General features: G+C 37.7%; 17 non-coding genes across 17 annotated transcripts; all 17 read right to left on the bottom strand.

Annotated features, from left to right (window-relative positions):
- Nucleotides 1-524: 524 nt before the first annotated feature.
- Nucleotides 525-597, bottom strand: TRNAQ-UUG (transfer RNA glutamine (anticodon UUG)). The gene has a single exon. It is a non-coding gene; the product is annotated as a tRNA-Gln (tRNA).
- Nucleotides 598-2376: 1779 nt separating this feature from the next.
- TRNAR-UCG (transfer RNA arginine (anticodon UCG)) lies at nt 2377-2449 on the bottom strand. Its single transcript has one exon. It is a non-coding gene; the product is annotated as a tRNA-Arg (tRNA).
- Nucleotides 2450-3301: 852 nt separating this feature from the next.
- On the bottom strand, nt 3302-3374 carry TRNAQ-UUG (transfer RNA glutamine (anticodon UUG)). The gene has a single exon. It is a non-coding gene; the product is annotated as a tRNA-Gln (tRNA).
- Nucleotides 3375-4231: 857 nt separating this feature from the next.
- Nucleotides 4232-4304, bottom strand: TRNAR-UCG (transfer RNA arginine (anticodon UCG)). The gene has a single exon. It is a non-coding gene; the product is annotated as a tRNA-Arg (tRNA).
- Nucleotides 4305-5156: 852 nt separating this feature from the next.
- On the bottom strand, nt 5157-5229 carry TRNAR-UCG (transfer RNA arginine (anticodon UCG)). The gene has a single exon. It is a non-coding gene; the product is annotated as a tRNA-Arg (tRNA).
- Nucleotides 5230-7069: 1840 nt separating this feature from the next.
- Nucleotides 7070-7142, bottom strand: TRNAQ-UUG (transfer RNA glutamine (anticodon UUG)). The gene has a single exon. It is a non-coding gene; the product is annotated as a tRNA-Gln (tRNA).
- An 848-nt stretch (nt 7143-7990) lies between these two features.
- TRNAQ-UUG (transfer RNA glutamine (anticodon UUG)) lies at nt 7991-8063 on the bottom strand. The gene has a single exon. It is a non-coding gene; the product is annotated as a tRNA-Gln (tRNA).
- An 852-nt stretch (nt 8064-8915) lies between these two features.
- On the bottom strand, nt 8916-8988 carry TRNAQ-UUG (transfer RNA glutamine (anticodon UUG)). Its single transcript has one exon. It is a non-coding gene; the product is annotated as a tRNA-Gln (tRNA).
- Nucleotides 8989-9836: 848 nt separating this feature from the next.
- Nucleotides 9837-9909, bottom strand: TRNAQ-UUG (transfer RNA glutamine (anticodon UUG)). Its single transcript has one exon. It is a non-coding gene; the product is annotated as a tRNA-Gln (tRNA).
- Nucleotides 9910-10761: 852 nt separating this feature from the next.
- Nucleotides 10762-10834, bottom strand: TRNAQ-UUG (transfer RNA glutamine (anticodon UUG)). The gene has a single exon. It is a non-coding gene; the product is annotated as a tRNA-Gln (tRNA).
- Nucleotides 10835-11682: 848 nt separating this feature from the next.
- Nucleotides 11683-11755, bottom strand: TRNAQ-UUG (transfer RNA glutamine (anticodon UUG)). The gene has a single exon. It is a non-coding gene; the product is annotated as a tRNA-Gln (tRNA).
- A 1779-nt stretch (nt 11756-13534) lies between these two features.
- On the bottom strand, nt 13535-13607 carry TRNAR-UCG (transfer RNA arginine (anticodon UCG)). The gene has a single exon. It is a non-coding gene; the product is annotated as a tRNA-Arg (tRNA).
- An 852-nt stretch (nt 13608-14459) lies between these two features.
- Nucleotides 14460-14532, bottom strand: TRNAQ-UUG (transfer RNA glutamine (anticodon UUG)). Its single transcript has one exon. It is a non-coding gene; the product is annotated as a tRNA-Gln (tRNA).
- An 854-nt stretch (nt 14533-15386) lies between these two features.
- Nucleotides 15387-15459, bottom strand: TRNAR-UCG (transfer RNA arginine (anticodon UCG)). The gene has a single exon. It is a non-coding gene; the product is annotated as a tRNA-Arg (tRNA).
- An 852-nt stretch (nt 15460-16311) lies between these two features.
- On the bottom strand, nt 16312-16384 carry TRNAQ-UUG (transfer RNA glutamine (anticodon UUG)). The gene has a single exon. It is a non-coding gene; the product is annotated as a tRNA-Gln (tRNA).
- Nucleotides 16385-17244: 860 nt separating this feature from the next.
- TRNAR-UCG (transfer RNA arginine (anticodon UCG)) lies at nt 17245-17317 on the bottom strand. The gene has a single exon. It is a non-coding gene; the product is annotated as a tRNA-Arg (tRNA).
- Nucleotides 17318-18169: 852 nt separating this feature from the next.
- Nucleotides 18170-18242, bottom strand: TRNAR-UCG (transfer RNA arginine (anticodon UCG)). The gene has a single exon. It is a non-coding gene; the product is annotated as a tRNA-Arg (tRNA).
- Between the last annotated feature and the right edge of the window lie 364 nt (nt 18243-18606).

Here is an 18606-nt window from a genome sequence, read left to right as displayed (position 1 = left end):
CGACAACAACGTGGAAGGACAAGCCAAAACAGAATCCTCCTCTTCCATGAGGTCACTTGGCAGAAAACATGGACACCTTTAGGAGTTAATGCAGATGCTTCATTTTTTTCAAACTTGTGAAACAATTTGAGAGAGAAAACTGCCTTTTGTTAGAAACACACTTTCAGAGCTCTCTCTTTTTGGCATAAGTGGCAATTCCAATGATTTGCATAAGTTGATGAGAAAGAAATAGCATGATTTCCAAAGAATTTTTCAGTTTTCATTTCTCTAACAATGGCTAAAAGCAGTGTTTCCACCAGGTAACTTCTTCAAATATATCCCTCTGTTTCTGATGACTTTTATTTAAAGGTTTGCTTTAAAAGATTTGAAGGAAACTGTCCTTTATCTTATATTTGTAGTAATTTTCCATCATAGGGATTTAGTTAAACGCACCAATTTTTATCATTAAAAGTAACAAATAAACTTGCCCCTTTTCAGAAGAACATGACAGGCTTCTGCATTGGTGTTTGAAGCTTCATAAACATCGACCACGAAGGGACTCGAACCCTCAATCTTCTGATTCAAAGTCAGACGCCTTATCCATTAGGCCACGCGGTCTCAATTTTGGGTGTATGTGGCAGCGTATCTGGGAAAAAGAAAAAACATAGCATGACAAATTGCAGAAGCGATTCAACTTGTGAAAAAAATTGGAGAAACCTCCCTTTGTCCGAAAGAGGCACCACTTACTGCACACTCTTTCAAGCAGTGACAGCAATTTTAAAAGATGGATTAAGTAACGATGGAAGAAAGGCAAAGCTTTGCAAAACAACATCTTGATTTTCGATTCCCCAGAAATGAGCAGAGCCGAATTTGTCCGCTCAGTCAAATAGAGGAAATCTACTGTTAGAAGGGAATGCAGATGTTTCAATTCTTCAAACTTGACAACAACGTGGAAGGACAAGCCAAAACAGAATCCTCCTCTTCCATGAGGTCACTTGGCAGAAAACATGGACACCTTTAGGAGTTAATGCAGATGCTTCATTTTTTTCAAACTTGTGAAACAATTTTAGAGAGAAAACTGCCTTTTGTTAGAAACACACTTTCAGAGCTCTCTCTTTTTGGCATAAGTGGCAATTCCAATGATTTGCATAAGTTGATGAGAAAGAAATAGCATGATTTCCAAAGAATTTTTCTGTTTTCATTTCTCTAACAATGGCTAAAAGCAGTGTTTCCACCAAGTAACTTCTTCAAATATATCCCTCTGTTTCTGATGACTTTTTTTTAAAGGTTTGCTTTAAAAGATTTGAAGGAAACTGTCCTTTATCTTATATTTGTAGTAATTTTCCATCATAGGGTTGTTTGATTTAGTTAAACGCACCAATTTTTATCATTAAAAGTAACAAATAAACTTGCCCCTTTTCAGAAGAACATGACAGTCTTCTGCATTGGTGTTTGAAGCTTCATAAACATCGACCACAAAGGGACTCGAACCCTCACTCTTCTGATTCGAAGTCAGACGCCTTATCCATTAGGCAACGCGGTCTCAATTTTGGGTGTGTATGGCAGCGTATCTGGGAAAAAGAAAAAACATAGCATGACAAATTGCAGAAGCGATTCAACTTGTGAAAAAATTGGAGAAACCTCCCTTTGTCCGAAAGAGGCACCACTTACTGCACACTCTTTCAAGCAGTGACAGCAATTTTAAAAGATGGATTAAGTAACGATGGAAGAAAGGCAAAGCTTACCAAAACAACATCTTGATTTTCGATTCCCCAGAAATGAGCAGAGCCGAATTTGTCCGCTCAGTCAAATAGAGGAAATCTACTGTTAGAAGGGAATGCAGATGTTTCAATTCTTCAAACTTGACGACAACAACGTGGAAGGACAAGCCAAAACAGAATCCTCCTCTTCCATGAGGTCACTTGGCAGAAAACATGGACACCTTTAGGAGTTAATGCAGATGCTTCATTTTTTTCAAACTTGTGAAACAATTTTAGAGAGAAAACTGCCTTTTGTTAGAAACACACTTTCAGAGCTCTCTCTTTTTGGCATAAGTGGCAATTCCAATGATTTGCATAAGTTGATGAGAAAGAAATAGCATGATTTCCAAAGAATTTTTCTGTTTTCATTTCTCTAACAATGGCTAAAAGCAGTGTTTCCACCAAGTAACTTCTTCAAATATATCCCTCTGTTTCTGATGACTTTTTTTTAAAGGTTTGCTTTAAAAGATTTGAAGGAAACTGTCCTTTATCTTATATTTGTAGTAATTTTCCATCATAGGGTTGTTTGATTTAGTTAAACGCACCAATTTTTATCATTAAAAGTAACAAATAAACTTGCCCCTTTTCAGAAGAACATGACAGGCTTCTTCATTGGTGTTTGAAGCTTCATAAACATCGACCACGAAGGGACTCGAACCCTCAATCTTCTGATTCGAAGTCAGACGCCTTATCCATTAGGCCACGCGGTCTCAATTTTGGGTGTGTTTGGCAGCGTATCTGGGAAACAGAAAAAACATAGCATGACAAATTGCAGAAGCGATTCAACTTGTGAAAAAAATTGGAGAAACCTCCCTTTGTCCGAAAGAGGCACCACTTACTGCACACTCTTTCAAGCAGTGACAGCAATTTTAAAAGATGGATTAAGTAACGATGGAAGAAAGGCAAAGCTTTGCAAAACAACATCTTGATTTTCGATTCCCCAGAAATGAGCAGAGCCGAATTTGTCCGCTCAGTCAAATAGAGGAAATCTACTGTTAGAAGGGAATGCAGATGTTTCAATTCTTCAAACTTGACAACAACGTGGAAGGACAAGCCAAAACAGAATCCTCCTCTTCCATGAGGTCACTTGGCAGAAAACATGGACACCTTTAGGAGTTAATGCAGATGCTTCATTTTTTTCAAACTTGTGAAACAATTTGAGAGAGAAAACTGCCTTTTGTTAGAAACACACTTTCAGAGCTCTCTCTTTTTGGCATAAGTGGCAATTCCAATGATTTGCATAAGTTGATGAGAAAGAAATAGCATGATTTCCAAAGAATTTTTCTGTTTTCATTTCTCTAACAATGGCTAAAAGCAGTGTTTCCACCAAGTAACTTCTTCAAATATATCCCTCTGTTTCTGATGACTTTTTTTTAAAGGTTTGCTTTAAAAGATTTGAAGGAAACTGTCCTTTATCTTATATTTGTAGTAATTTTCCATCATAGGGTTGTTTGATTTAGTTAAACGCACCAATTTTTATCATTAAAAGTAACAAATAAACTTGCCCCTTTTCAGAAGAACATGACAGGCTTCTGCATTGGTGTTTGAAGCTTCATAAAAATCAACCACGAAGGGACTCGAACCCTCAATCTTCTGATTCAAAGTCAGACGCCTTATCCATTAGGCCACGCGGTCTCAATTTTGGGTGTGTTTGGCAGCGTATCTGGGAAACAGAAAAAACATTGCATGACAAATTGCAGAAGCGATTCAACTTGTGAAAAAAATTGGAGAAACTTCCCTTTGTCCGAAAGAGGCACCACTTACTGCACACTCTTTCAAGCAGTGACAGCAATTTTAAAAGATGGATTAAGTAACGATGGAAGAAAGGCAAAGCTTTGCAAAACAACATCTTGATTTTCGATTCCCCAGAAATGAGCAGAGCCGAATTTGTCCGCTCAGTCAAATAGAGGAAATCTACTGTTAGAAGGGAATGCAGATGTTTCAATTCTTCAAACTTGACAACAACGTGGAAGGACAAGCCAAAACAGAATCCTCCTCTTCCATGAGGTCACTTGGCAGAAAACATGGACACCTTTAGGAGTTAATGCAGATGCTTCATTTTTTTCAAACTTGTGAAACAATTTGAGAGAGAAAACTGCCTTTTGTTAGAAACACACTTTCAGAGCTCTCTCTTTTTGGCATAAGTGGCAATTCCAATGATTTGCATAAGTTGATGAGAAAGAAATAGCATGATTTCCAAAGAATTTTTCTGTTTTCATTTCTCTAACAATGGCTAAAAGCAGTGTTTCCACCAGGAAACTTCTTCAAATATATCCCTCTGTTTCTGATTTTTTTTTTTTAAAGGTTTGCTTTATAAGATTTGAAGGAAACTGTCCTTTATCTTATATTTGTAGTAATTTTCCATCATAGGGTTGTTTGATTTAATTAAACGAACCAATTTTTCTCATTAAAAGTAACAAAGAAACTTGTCCCTTTTCAGAAGAACATGACATGCCAGGCTTCTGCATTGGTGTTTGAAGCTTCATAAACATCGACCACGAAGGGACTCGAACCCTCAATCTTCTGATTCGAAGTCAGACGCCTTATCCATTAGGCCACGCGGTCTCAATTTTGGGTGTGTGTGGCAGCGTATCTGGGAAAAAGAAAAAACATAGCATGACAAATTGCAGAAGCGATTCAACTTGTGAAAAAAATTGGAGAAACCTCCCTTTGTCCGAAAGAGGCACCACTTACTGCACACTCTTTCAAGCAGTGACAGCAATTTTAAAAGATGGATTAAGTAACGATGGAAGAAAGGTAAAGCTTTGCAAAACAACATCTTGATTTTCGATTCCCCAGAAATGAGCAGAGCCGAATTTGTCCACTCAGTCAAATAGAGGAAATCTACTGTTAGAAGGGAATGCAGATGTTTCAATTCTTCAAACTTGACAACAACGTGGAAGGACAAGCCAAAACAGAATCCTCCTCTTCCATGAGGTCACTTGGCAGAAAACATGGACACCTTTAGGAGTTAATGCAGATGCTTAATTTTTTTCAAACTTGTGAAACAATTTGAGAGAGAAAACTGCCTTTTGTTAGAAACACACTTTCAGAGCTCTCTCTTTTTGGCATAAGTGGCATTTCCAATGATTTGCATAAGTTGATGAGAAAGAAATAGCATGATTTCCAAAGAATTTTTCTGTTTTCATTTCTCTAACAATGGCTAAAAGCAGTGTTTCCACCAGGTAACTTCTTCCAATATATCCCTCTGTTTCTGATGACTTTTATTTAAAGGTTTGCTTAAAAAGATTTGAAGGAAACTGTCCTTTATCTTATATTTGTAGTAATTTTCCATCATAGGGTTGTTTGATTTAGTTAAACGCACCAATTTTTATCATTAAAAGTAACAAAGAAACTTGCTCCTTTTCAGAAGAACATGACAGGCTTCTGCATTGGTGTTTGAAGCTTCATAAACATCGACCACGAAGGGACTCGAACCCTCAATCTTCTGATTCGAAGTCAGACGCCTTATCCATTAGGCCACGCGGTCTCAACTTGAACCCTCAATCTTCTGATTTGAAGTCAGACGCCTTATCCATTAGGCCACGCGGTCTCAATTTTGAGTGTGTGTGGCAGCGTATCTGGGAAAAAGAAAAAACATAGCATGACAAATTGCAGAAGCGATTCAACTTGTGAAAAAAATTGGAGAAACCTCCCTTTGTCCGAAAGAGGCACCACTTACTGCACACTCTTTCAAGCAGTGACAGCAATTTTAAAAGATGGATTAAGTAACGATGGAAGAAAGGCAAAGCTTTGCAAAACAACATCTTGATTTTCGATTCCCCAGAAATGAGCAGAGCCGAATTTGTCCGCTCAGTCAAATAGAGGAAATCTACTGTTAGAAGGGAATGCAGATGTTTCAATTCTTCAAACTTGACAACAACGTGGAAGGACAAGCCAAAACAGAATCCTCCTCTTCCATGAGGTCACTTGGCAGAAAACATGGACACCTTTAGGAGTTAATGCAGATGCTTCATTTTTTTCAAACTTCTGAAACAATTTGAGAGAGAAAACTGCCTTTTGTTAGAAACACAATTTCAGAGCTCTCTCTTTTTGGCATAAGTGGCAATTCCAATGATTTGCATAAGTTGATGAGAAAGAAATAGCATGATTTCCAAAGAATTTGTCTGTTTTAATTTCTCTAACAATGGCTAAAAACATTGTTTCCACCAGGTAACTTCTTCAAATATATCCCTCTGTTTCTGATGACTTTTTTTTAAAGGTTTGCTTTAAAAGATTTGAAGGAAACTGTCCTTTATCTTATATTTGTAGTAATTTTCCATCATAGGGTTGTTTGATTTAGTTAAACGCACCAATTTTTATCATTAAAAGTAACAAAGAAACTTGCCCCTTTTCAGAAGAACTTGACAGACTTCTGCATTGGTGTTTGAAGCTTCATAAACATCGACCACGAAGGAACTCGAACCCTCAATCTTCTGATTCGAAGTCAGACGCCTTATCCATTAGGCCACGCGGTCTCAATTTTGAGTGTGTGTGGCAGCGTATCTGGGAAAAAGAAAAAACATAGCATGACAAATTGCAGAAGCGATTCAACTTGTGAAAAAAATTGGAGAAACCTCCCTTTGTCCGAAAGAGGCACCACTTACTGCACACTCTTTCAAGCAGTGACAGCAATTTTAAAAGATGGATTAAGTAACGATGGAAGAAAGGCAAAGGTTTGCAAAACAACATCTTGATTTTCGATTCCCCAGAAATGAGCAGAGCCGAATTTGTCCGCTCAGTCAAATAGAGGAAATCTACTGTTAGAAGGGAATGCAGATGTTTCAATTCTTCAAACTTGACAACAACGTGGAAGGACAAGCCAAAACAGAATCCTCCTCTTCCATGAGGTCACTTGGCAGAAAACATGGACACCTTTAGGAGTTAATGCAGATGCTTCATTTTTTTCAAACTTCTGAAACAATTTGAGAGAGAAAACTGCCTTTTGTTAGAAACACACTTTCAGAGCTCTCTCTTTTTGGCATAAGTGGCAATTCCAATGATTTGCATAAGTTGATGAGAAAGAAATAGCATGATTTCCAAAGAATTTGTCTGTTTTCATTTCTCTAACAATGGCTAAAAACAGTGTTTCCACCAGGTAACTTCTTCAAATATATCCCTCTGTTTCTGATGACTTTTTTTTAAAGGTTTGCTTTAAAAGATATGAAGGAAACTGTCCTTTATCTTATATTTGTAGTAATTTTCCATCATAGGGTTGTTTGATTTAGTCAAACGCACCAATTTTTCTCATTAAAAGTAACAAAGAAACTTGCCCCTTTTCAGAAGAACATGACAGGCTTCTGCATTGGTGTTTGAAGCTTCATAAACATCAACCACGAAGGGACTCGAACCCTCAATCTTCTGATTCAAAGTCAGACGCCTTATCCATTAGGCCACGCGGTCTCAATTTTGGGTGTGTTTGGCAGCGTATCTGGGAAACAGAAAAAACATTGCATGACAAATTGCAGAAGCGATTCAACTTGTGAAAAAAATTGGAGAAACTTCCCTTTGTCCGAAAGAGGCACCACTTACTGCACACTCTTTCAAGCAGTGACAGCAATTTTAAAAGATGGATTAAGTAACGATGGAAGAAAGGCAAAGCTTTGCAAAACAACATCTTGATTTTCGATTCCCCAGAAATGAGCAGAGCCGAATTTGTCCGCTCAGTCAAATAGAGGAAATCTACTGTTAGAAGGGAATGCAGATGTTTCAATTCTTCAAACTTGACGACAACAACGTGGAAGGACAAGCCAAAACAGAATCCTCCTCTTCCATGAGGTCACTTGGCAGAAAACATGGACACCTTTAGGAGTTAATGCAGATGCTTCATTTTTTTCAAACTTGTGAAACAATTTGAGAGAGAAAACTGCCTTTTGTTAGAAACACACTTTCAGAGCTCTCTCTTTTTGGCATAAGTGGCAATTCCAATGATTTGCATAAGTTGATGAGAAAGAAATAGCATGATTTCCAAAGAATTTTTCAGTTTTCATTTCTCTAACAATGGCTAAAAGCAGTGTTTCCACCAGGTAACTTCTTCAAATATATCCCTCTGTTTCTGATGACTTTTATTTAAAGGTTTGCTTTAAAAGATTTGAAGGAAACTGTCCTTTATCTTATATTTGTAGTAATTTTCCATCATAGGGATTTAGTTAAACGCACCAATTTTTATCATTAAAAGTAACAAATAAACTTGCCCCTTTTCAGAAGAACATGACAGGCTTCTGCATTGGTGTTTGAAGCTTCATAAACATCGACCACGAAGGGACTCGAACCCTCAATCTTCTGATTCAAAGTCAGACGCCTTATCCATTAGGCCACGCGGTCTCAATTTTGGGTGTATGTGGCAGCGTATCTGGGAAAAAGAAAAAACATAGCATGACAAATTGCAGAAGCGATTCAACTTGTGAAAAAAATTGGAGAAACCTCCCTTTGTCCGAAAGAGGCACCACTTACTGCACACTCTTTCAAGCAGTGACAGCAATTTTAAAAGATGGATTAAGTAACGATGGAAGAAAGGCAAAGCTTTGCAAAACAACATCTTGATTTTCGATTCCCCAGAAATGAGCAGAGCCGAATTTGTCCGCTCAGTCAAATAGAGGAAATCTACTGTTAGAAGGGAATGCAGATGTTTCAATTCTTCAAACTTGACAACAACGTGGAAGGACAAGCCAAAACAGAATCCTCCTCTTCCATGAGGTCACTTGGCAGAAAACATGGACACCTTTAGGAGTTAATGCAGATGCTTCATTTTTTTCAAACTTGTGAAACAATTTTAGAGAGAAAACTGCCTTTTGTTAGAAACACACTTTCAGAGCTCTCTCTTTTTGGCATAAGTGGCAATTCCAATGATTTGCATAAGTTGATGAGAAAGAAATAGCATGATTTCCAAAGAATTTGTCTGTTTTCATTTCTCTAACAATGGCTAAAAACAGTGTTTCCACCAAGTAACTTCTTCAAATATATCCCTCTGTTTCTGATGACTTTTTTTTAAAGGTTTGCTTTAAAAGATATGAAGGAAACTGTCCTTTATCTTATATTTGTAGTAATTTTCCATCATAGGGTTGTTTGATTTAGTCAAACGCACCAATTTTTCTCATTAAAAGTAACAAAGAAACTTGCCCCTTTTCAGAAGAACATGACAGGCTTCTGCATTGGTGTTTGAAGCTTCATAAACATCAACCACGAAGGGACTCGAACCCTCAATCTTCTGATTCAAAGTCAGACGCCTTATCCATTAGGCCACGCGGTCTCAATTTTGGGTGTGTTTGGCAGCGTATCTGGGAAACAGAAAAAACATTGCATGACAAATTGCAGAAGCGATTCAACTTGTGAAAAAAATTGGAGAAACTTCCCTTTGTCCGAAAGAGGCACCACTTACTGCACACTCTTTCAAGCAGTGACAGCAATTTTAAAAGATGGATTAAGTAACGATGGAAGAAAGGCAAAGCTTTGCAAAACAACATCTTGATTTTCGATTCCCCAGAAATGAGCAGAGCCGAATTTGTCCGCTCAGTCAAATAGAGGAAATCTACTGTTAGAAGGGAATGCAGATGTTTCAATTCTTCAAACTTGACGACAACAACGTGGAAGGACAAGCCAAAACAGAATCCTCCTCTTCCATGAGGTCACTTGGCAGAAAACATGGACACCTTTAGGAGTTAATGCAGATGCTTCATTTTTTTCAAACTTGTGAAACAATTTGAGAGAGAAAACTGCCTTTTGTTAGAAACACACTTTCAGAGCTCTCTCTTTTTGGCATAAGTGGCAATTCCAATGATTTGCATAAGTTGATGAGAAAGAAATAGCATGATTTCCAAAGAATTTTTCAGTTTTCATTTCTCTAACAATGGCTAAAAGCAGTGTTTCCACCAGGTAACTTCTTCAAATATATCCCTCTGTTTCTGATGACTTTTATTTAAAGGTTTGCTTTAAAAGATTTGAAGGAAACTGTCCTTTATCTTATATTTGTAGTAATTTTCCATCATAGGGATTTAGTTAAACGCACCAATTTTTATCATTAAAAGTAACAAATAAACTTGCCCCTTTTCAGAAGAACATGACAGGCTTCTGCATTGGTGTTTGAAGCTTCATAAACATCGACCACGAAGGGACTCGAACCCTCAATCTTCTGATTCAAAGTCAGACGCCTTATCCATTAGGCCACGCGGTCTCAATTTTGGGTGTGTTTGGCAGCGTATCTGGGAAACAGAAAAAACATTGCATGACAAATTGCAGAAGCGATTCAACTTGTGAAAAAAATTGGAGAAACCTCCCTTTGTCCGAAAGAGGCACCACTTACTGCACACTCTTTCAAGCAGTGACAGCAATTTTAAAAGATGGATTAAGTAACGATGGAAGAAAGGCAAAGCTTTGCAAAACAACATCTTGATTTTCGATTCCCCAGAAATGAGCAGAGCCGAATTTGTCCGCTCAGTCAAATAGAGGAAATCTACTGTTAGAAGGGAATGCAGATGTTTCAATTCTTCAAACTTGACAACAACGTGGAAGGACAAGCCAAAACAGAATCCTCCTCTTCCATGAGGTCACTTGGCAGAAAACATGGACACCTTTAGGAGTTAATGCAGATGCTTCATTTTTTTCAAACTTGTGAAACAATTTGAGAGAGAAAACTGCCTTTTGTTAGAAACACACTTTCAGAGCTCTCTCTTTTTGGCATAAGTGGCAATTCCAATGATTTGCATAAGTTGATGAGAAAGAAATAGCATGATTTCCAAAGAATTTTTCTGTTTTCATTTCTCTAACAATGGCTAAAAGCAGTGTTTCCACCAGGTAACTTCTTCAAATATATCCCTCTGTTTCTGATGACTTTTTTTTAAAGGTTTGCTTTAAAAGATATGAAGGAAACTGTCCTTTATCTTATATTTGTAGTAATTTTCCATCATAGGGTTGTTTGATTTAGTCAAACGCACCAATTTTTCTCATTAAAAGTAACAAAGAAACTTGCCCCTTTTCAGAAGAACATGACAGGCTTCTGCATTGGTGTTTGAAGCTTCATAAACATCAACCACGAAGGGACTCGAACCCTCAATCTTCTGATTCAAAGTCAGACGCCTTATCCATTAGGCCACGCGGTCTCAATTTTGGGTGTGTTTGGCAGCGTATCTGGGAAACAGAAAAAACATTGCATGACAAATTGCAGAAGCGATTCAACTTGTGAAAAAAATTGGAGAAACTTCCCTTTGTCCGAAAGAGGCACCACTTACTGCACACTCTTTCAAGCAGTGACAGCAATTTTAAAAGATGGATTAAGTAACGATGGAAGAAAGGCAAAGCTTTGCAAAACAACATCTTGATTTTCGATTCCCCAGAAATGAGCAGAGCCGAATTTGTCCGCTCAGTCAAATAGAGGAAATCTACTGTTAGAAGGGAATGCAGATGTTTCAATTCTTCAAACTTGACGACAACAACGTGGAAGGACAAGCCAAAACAGAATCCTCCTCTTCCATGAGGTCACTTGGCAGAAAACATGGACACCTTTAGGAGTTAATGCAGATGCTTCATTTTTTTCAAACTTGTGAAACAATTTGAGAGAGAAAACTGCCTTTTGTTAGAAACACACTTTCAGAGCTCTCTCTTTTTGGCATAAGTGGCAATTCCAATGATTTGCATAAGTTGATGAGAAAGAAATAGCATGATTTCCAAAGAATTTTTCAGTTTTCATTTCTCTAACAATGGCTAAAAGCAGTGTTTCCACCAGGTAACTTCTTCAAATATATCCCTCTGTTTCTGATGACTTTTATTTAAAGGTTTGCTTTAAAAGATTTGAAGGAAACTGTCCTTTATCTTATATTTGTAGTAATTTTCCATCATAGGGATTTAGTTAAACGCACCAATTTTTATCATTAAAAGTAACAAATAAACTTGCCCCTTTTCAGAAGAACATGACAGGCTTCTGCATTGGTGTTTGAAGCTTCATAAACATCGACCACGAAGGGACTCGAACCCTCAATCTTCTGATTCAAAGTCAGACGCCTTATCCATTAGGCCACGCGGTCTCAATTTTGGGTGTATGTGGCAGCGTATCTGGGAAAAAGAAAAAACATAGCATGACAAATTGCAGAAGCGATTCAACTTGTGAAAAAAATTGGAGAAACCTCCCTTTGTCCGAAAGAGGCACCACTTACTGCACACTCTTTCAAGCAGTGACAGCAATTTTAAAAGATGGATTAAGTAACGATGGAAGAAAGGCAAAGCTTTGCAAAACAACATCTTGATTTTCGATTCCCCAGAAATGAGCAGAGCCGAATTTGTCCGCTCAGTCAAATAGAGGAAATCTACTGTTAGAAGGGAATGCAGATGTTTCAATTCTTCAAACTTGACAACAACGTGGAAGGACAAGCCAAAACAGAATCCTCCTCTTCCATGAGGTCACTTGGCAGAAAACATGGACACCTTTAGGAGTTAATGCAGATGCTTCATTTTTTTCAAACTTGTGAAACAATTTTAGAGAGAAAACTGCCTTTTGTTAGAAACACACTTTCAGAGCTCTCTCTTTTTGGCATAAGTGGCAATTCCAATGATTTGCATAAGTTGATGAGAAAGAAATAGCATGATTTCCAAAGAATTTTTCTGTTTTCATTTCTCTAACAATGGCTAAAAGCAGTGTTTCCACCAAGTAACTTCTTCAAATATATCCCTCTGTTTCTGATGACTTTTTTTTAAAGGTTTGCTTTAAAAGATTTGAAGGAAACTGTCCTTTATCTTATATTTGTAGTAATTTTCCATCATAGGGTTGTTTGATTTAGTTAAACGCACCAATTTTTATCATTAAAAGTAACAAATAAACTTGCCCCTTTTCAGAAGAACATGACAGTCTTCTGCATTGGTGTTTGAAGCTTCATAAACATCGACCACAAAGGGACTCGAACCCTCAATCTTCTGATTCGAAGTCAGACGCCTTATCCATTAGGCAACGCGGTCTCAATTTTGGGTGTGTATGGCAGCGTATCTGGGAAAAAGAAAAAACATAGCATGACAAATTGCAGAAGCGATTCAACTTGTGAAAAAATTGGAGAAACCTCCCTTTGTCCGAAAGAGGCACCACTTACTGCACACTCTTTCAAGCAGTGACAGCAATTTTAAAAGATGGATTAAGTAACGATGGAAGAAAGGCAAAGCTTTGCAAAACAACATCTTGATTTTCGATTCCCCAGAAATGAGCAGAGCCGAATTTGTCCGCTCAGTCAAATAGAGGAAATCTACTGTTAGAAGGGAATGCAGATGTTTCAATTCTTCAAACTTGACGACAACAACGTGGAAGGACAAGCCAAAACAGAATCCTCCTCTTCCATGAGGTCACTTGGCAGAAAACATGGACACCTTTAGGAGTTAATGCAGATGCTTCATTTTTTTCAAACTTGTGAAACAATTTTAGAGAGAAAACTGCCTTTTGTTAGAAACACACTTTCAGAGCTCTCTCTTTTTGGCATAAGTGGCAATTCCAATGATTTGCATAAGTTGATGAGAAAGAAATAGCATGATTTCCAAAGAATTTTTCTGTTTTCATTTCTCTAACAATGGCTAAAAGCAGTGTTTCCACCAAGTAACTTCTTCAAATATATCCCTCTGTTTCTGATGACTTTTTTTTAAAGGTTTGCTTTAAAAGATTTGAAGGAAACTGTCCTTTATCTTATATTTGTAGTAATTTTCCATCATAGGGTTGTTTGATTTAGTTAAACGCACCAATTTTTATCATTAAAAGTAACAAATAAACTTGCCCCTTTTCAGAAGAACATGACAGGCTTCTTCATTGGTGTTTGAAGCTTCATAAACATCGACCACGAAGGGACTCGAACCCTCAATCTTCTGATTCGAAGTCAGACGCCTTATCCATTAGGCCACGCGGTCTCAATTTTGGGTGTGTTTGGCAGCGTATCTGGGAAACAGAAAAAACATAGCATGACAAATTGCAGAAGCGATTCAACTTGTGAAAAAAATTGGAGAAACCTCCCTTTGTCCGAAAGAGGCACCACTTACTGCACACTCTTTCAAGCAGTGACAGCAATTTTAAAAGATGGATTAAGTAACGATGGAAGAAAGGCAAAGCTTTGCAAAACAACATCTTGATTTTCGATTCCCCAGAAATGAGCAGAGCCGAATTTGTCCGCTCAGTCAAATAGAGGAAATCTACTGTTAGAAGGGAATGCAGATGTTTCAATTCTTCAAACTTGACAACAACGTGGAAGGACAAGCCAAAACAGAATCCTCCTCTTCCATGAGGTCACTTGGCAGAAAACATGGACACCTTTAGGAGTTAATGCAGATGCTTCATTTTTTTCAAACTTGTGAAACAATTTGAGAGAGAAAACTGCCTTTTGTTAGAAACACACTTTCAGAGCTCTCTCTTTTTGGCATAAGTGGCAATTCCAATGATTTGCATAAGTTGATGAGAAAGAAATAGCATGATTTCCAAAGAATTTTTCTGTTTTCATTTCTCTAACAATGGCTAAAAGCAGTGTTTCCACCAAGTAACTTCTTCAAATATATCCCTCTGTTTCTGATGACTTTTTTTTAAAGGTTTGCTTTAAAAGATTTGAAGGAAACTGTCCTTTATCTTATATTTGTAGTAATTTTCCATCATAGGGTTGTTTGATTTAGTTAAACGCACCAATTTTTATCATTAAAAGTAACAAATAAACTTGCCCCTTTTCAGAAGAACATGACAGGCTTCTGCATTGGTGTTTGAAGCTTCATAAACATCAACCACGAAGGGACTCGAACCCTCAATCTTCTGATTCAAAGTCAGACGCCTTATCCATTAGGCCACGCGGTCTCAATTTTGGGTGTGTTTGGCAGCGTATCTGGGAAACAGAAAAAACATAGCATGACAAATTGCAGAAGCGATTCAACTTGTGAAAAAATTGGAGAAACCTCCCTTTGTCCGAAAGAGGCACCACTTACTGCACACTCTTTCAAGCAGTGACAGCAATTTTAAAAGATGGATTAAGTAACGATGGAAGAAAGGCAAAGCTTTGCAAAACAACATCTTGATTTTCGATTCCCCAGAAATGAGCAGAGCCGAATTTGTCCGCTCAGTCAAATAGAGGAAATCTACTGTTAGAAGGGAATGCAGATGTTTCAATTCTTCAAACTTGACGACAACAACGTGGAAGGACAAGCCAAAACAGAATCCTCCTCTTCCATGAGGTCACTTGGCAGAAAACATGGACACCTTTAGGAGTTAATGCAGATGCTTCATTTTTTTCAAACTTGTGAAACAATTTTAGAGAGAAAACTGCCTTTTGTTAGAAACACACTTTCAGAGCTCTCTCTTTTTGGCATAAGTGGCAATTCCAATGATTTGCATAAGTTGATGAGAAAGAAATAGCATGATTTCCAAAGAATTTTTCTGTTTTCATTTCTCTAACAATGGCTAAAAGCAGTGTTTCCACCAAGTAACTTCTTCAAATATATCCCTCTGTTTCTGATGACTTTTTTTTAAAGGTTTGCTTTAAAAGATTTGAAGGAAACTGTCCTTTATCTTATATTTGTAGTAATTTTCCATCATAGGGTTGTTTGATTTAGTTAAACGCACCAATTTTTATCATTAAAAGTAACAAATAAACTTGCCCCTTTTCAGAAGAACATGACAGGCTTCTTCATTGGTGTTTGAAGCTTCATAAACATCGACCACGAAGGGACTCGAACCCTCAATCTTCTGATTCGAAGTCAGACGCCTTATCCATTAGGCCACGCGGTCTCAATTTTGGGTGTGTTTGGCAGCGTATCTGGGAAACAGAAAAAACATAGCATGACAAATTGCAGAAGCGATTCAACTTGTGAAAAAAATTGGAGAAACCTCCCTTTGTCCGAAAGAGGCACCACTTACTGCACACTCTTTCAAGCAGTGACAGCAATTTTAAAAGATGGATTAAGTAACGATGGAAGAAAGGCAAAGCTTTGCAAAACAACATCTTGATTTTCGATTCCCCAGAAATGAGCAGAGCCGAATTTGTCCGCTCAGTCAAATAGAGGAAATCTACTGTTAGAAGGGAATGCAGATGTTTCAATTCTTCAAACTTGACAACAACGTGGAAGGACAAGCCAAAACAGAATCCTCCTCTTCCATGAGGTCACTTGGCAGAAAACATGGACACCTTTAGGAGTTAATGCAGATGCTTCATTTTTTTCAAACTTGTGAAACAATTTGAGAGAGAAAACTGCCTTTTGTTAGAAACACACTTTCAGAGCTCTCTCTTTTTGGCATAAGTGGCAATTCCAATGATTTGCATAAGTTGATGAGAAAGAAATAGCATGATTTCCAAAGAATTTTTCTGTTTTCATTTCTCTAACAATGGCTAAAAGCAGTGTTTCCACCAAGTAACTTCTTCAAATATATCCCTCTGTTTCTGATGACTTTTTTTTAAAGGTTTGCTTTAAAAGATTTGAAGGAAACTGTCCTTTATCTTATATTTGTAGTAATTTTCCATCATAGGGTTGTTTGATTTAGTTAAACGCACCAATTTTTATCATTAAAAGTAACAAATAAACTTGCCCCTTTTCAGAAGAACATGACAGGCTTCTGCATTGGTGTTTGAAGCTTCATAAACATCAACCACGAAGGGACTCGAACCCTCAATCTTCTGATTCAAAGTCAGACGCCTTATCCATTAGGCCACGCGGTCTCAATTTTGGGTGTGTTTGGCAGCGTATCTGGGAAACAGAAAAAACATTGCATGACAAATTGCAGAAGCGATTCAACTTGTGAAAAAAATTGGAGAAACTTCCCTTTGTCCGAAAGAGGCACCACTTACTGCACACTCTTTCAAGCAGTGACAGCAATTTTAAAAGATGGATTAAGTAACGATGGAAGAAAGGCAAAGCTTTGCAAAACAACATCTTGATTTTCGATTCCCCAGAAATGAGCAGAGCCGAATTTGTCCGCTCAGTCAAATAGAGGAAATCTACTGTTAGAAGGGAATGCAGATGTTTCAATTCTTCAAACTTGACGACAACAACGTGGAAGGACAAGCCAAAACAGAATCCTCCTCTTCCATGAGGTCACTTGGCAGAAAACATGGACACCTTTAGGAGTTAATGCAGATGCTTCATTTTTTTCAAACTTGTGAAACAATTTGAGAGAGAAAACTGCCTTTTGTTAGAAACACACTTTCAGAGCTCTCTCTTTTTGGCATAAGTGGCAATTCCAATGATTTGCATAAGTTGATGAGAAAGAAATAGCATGATTTCCAAAGAATTTTTCTGTTTTCATTTCTCTAACAATGGCTAAAAGCAGTGTTTCCACCAGGAAACTTCTTCAAATATATCCCTCTGTTTCTGATTTTTTTTTTTTAAAGGTTTGCTTTATAAGATTTGAAGGAAACTGTCCTTTATCTTATATTTGTAGTAATTTTCCATCATAGGGTTGTTTGATTTAATTAAACGAACCAATTTTTCTCATTAAAAGTAACAAAGAAACTTGTCCCTTTTCAGAAGAACATGACATGCCAGGCTTCTGCATTGGTGTTTGAAGCTTCATAAACATCGACCACGAAGGGACTCGAACCCTCAATCTTCTGATTCGAAGTCAGACGCCTTATCCATTAGGCCACGCGGTCTCAATTTTGGGTGTGTGTGGCAGCGTATCTGGGAAAAAGAAAAAACATAGCATGACAAATTGCAGAAGCGATTCAACTTGTGAAAAAAATTGGAGAAACCTCCCTTTGTCCGAAAGAGGCACCACTTACTGCACACTCTTTCAAGCAGTGACAGCAATTTTAAAAGATGGATTAAGTAACGATGGAAGAAAGGTAAAGCTTTGCAAAACAACATCTTGATTTTCGATTCCCCAGAAATGAGCAGAGCCGAATTTGTCCACTCAGTCAAATAGAGGAAATCTACTGTTAGAAGGGAATGCAGATGTTTCAATTCTTCAAACTTGACAACAACGTGGAAGGACAAGCCAAAACAGAATCCTCCTCTTCCATGAGGTCACTTGGCAGAAAACATGGACACCTTTAGGAGTTAATGCAGATGCTTAATTTTTTTCAAACTTGTGAAACAATTTGAGAGAGAAAACTGCCTTTTGTTAGAAACACACTTTCAGAGCTCTCTCTTTTTGGCATAAGTGGCATTTCCAATGATTTGCATAAGTTGATGAGAAAGAAATAGCATGATTTCCAAAGAATTTTTCTGTTTTCATTTCTCTAACAATGGCTAAAAGCAGTGTTTCCACCAGGTAACTTCTTCCAATATATCCCTCTGTTTCTGATGACTTTTATTTAAAGGTTTGCTTAAAAAGATTTGAAGGAAACTGTCCTTTATCTTATATTTGTAGTAATTTTCCATCATAGGGTTGTTTGATTTAGTTAAACGCACCAATTTTTATCATTAAAAGTAACAAAGAAACTTGCTCCTTTTCAGAAGAACATGACAGGCTTCTGCATTGGTGTTTGAAGCTTCATAAACATCGACCACGAAGGGACTCGAACCCTCAATCTTCTGATTCGAAGTCAGACGCCTTATCCATTAGGCCACGCGGTCTCAACTTGAACCCTCAATCTTCTGATTTGAAGTCAGACGCCTTATCCATTAGGCCACGCGGTCTCAATTTTGAGTGTGTGTGGCAGCGTATCTGGGAAAAAGAAAAAACATAGCATGACAAATTGCAGAAGCGATTCAACTTGTGAAAAAAATTGGAGAAACCTCCCTTTGTCCGAAAGAGGCACCACTTACTGCACACTCTTTCAAGCAGTGACAGCAATTTTAAAAGATGGATTAAGTAACGATGGAAGAAAGGCAAAGCTTTGCAAAACAACATCTTGATTTTCGATTCCCCAGAAATGAGCAGAGCCGAATTTGTCCGCTCAGTCAAATAGAGGAAATCTACTGTTAGAAGGGAATGCAG

Source organism: Pelobates fuscus, chromosome 9 (genome assembly GCF_036172605.1).
Source record: "Pelobates fuscus isolate aPelFus1 chromosome 9, aPelFus1.pri, whole genome shotgun sequence".
NCBI lineage: Eukaryota > Metazoa > Chordata > Amphibia > Anura > Pelobatidae > Pelobates > Pelobates fuscus.
Note: the sequence above shows the minus strand (reverse complement) of the source record. Positions and strands in the feature narration are given on the sequence as shown.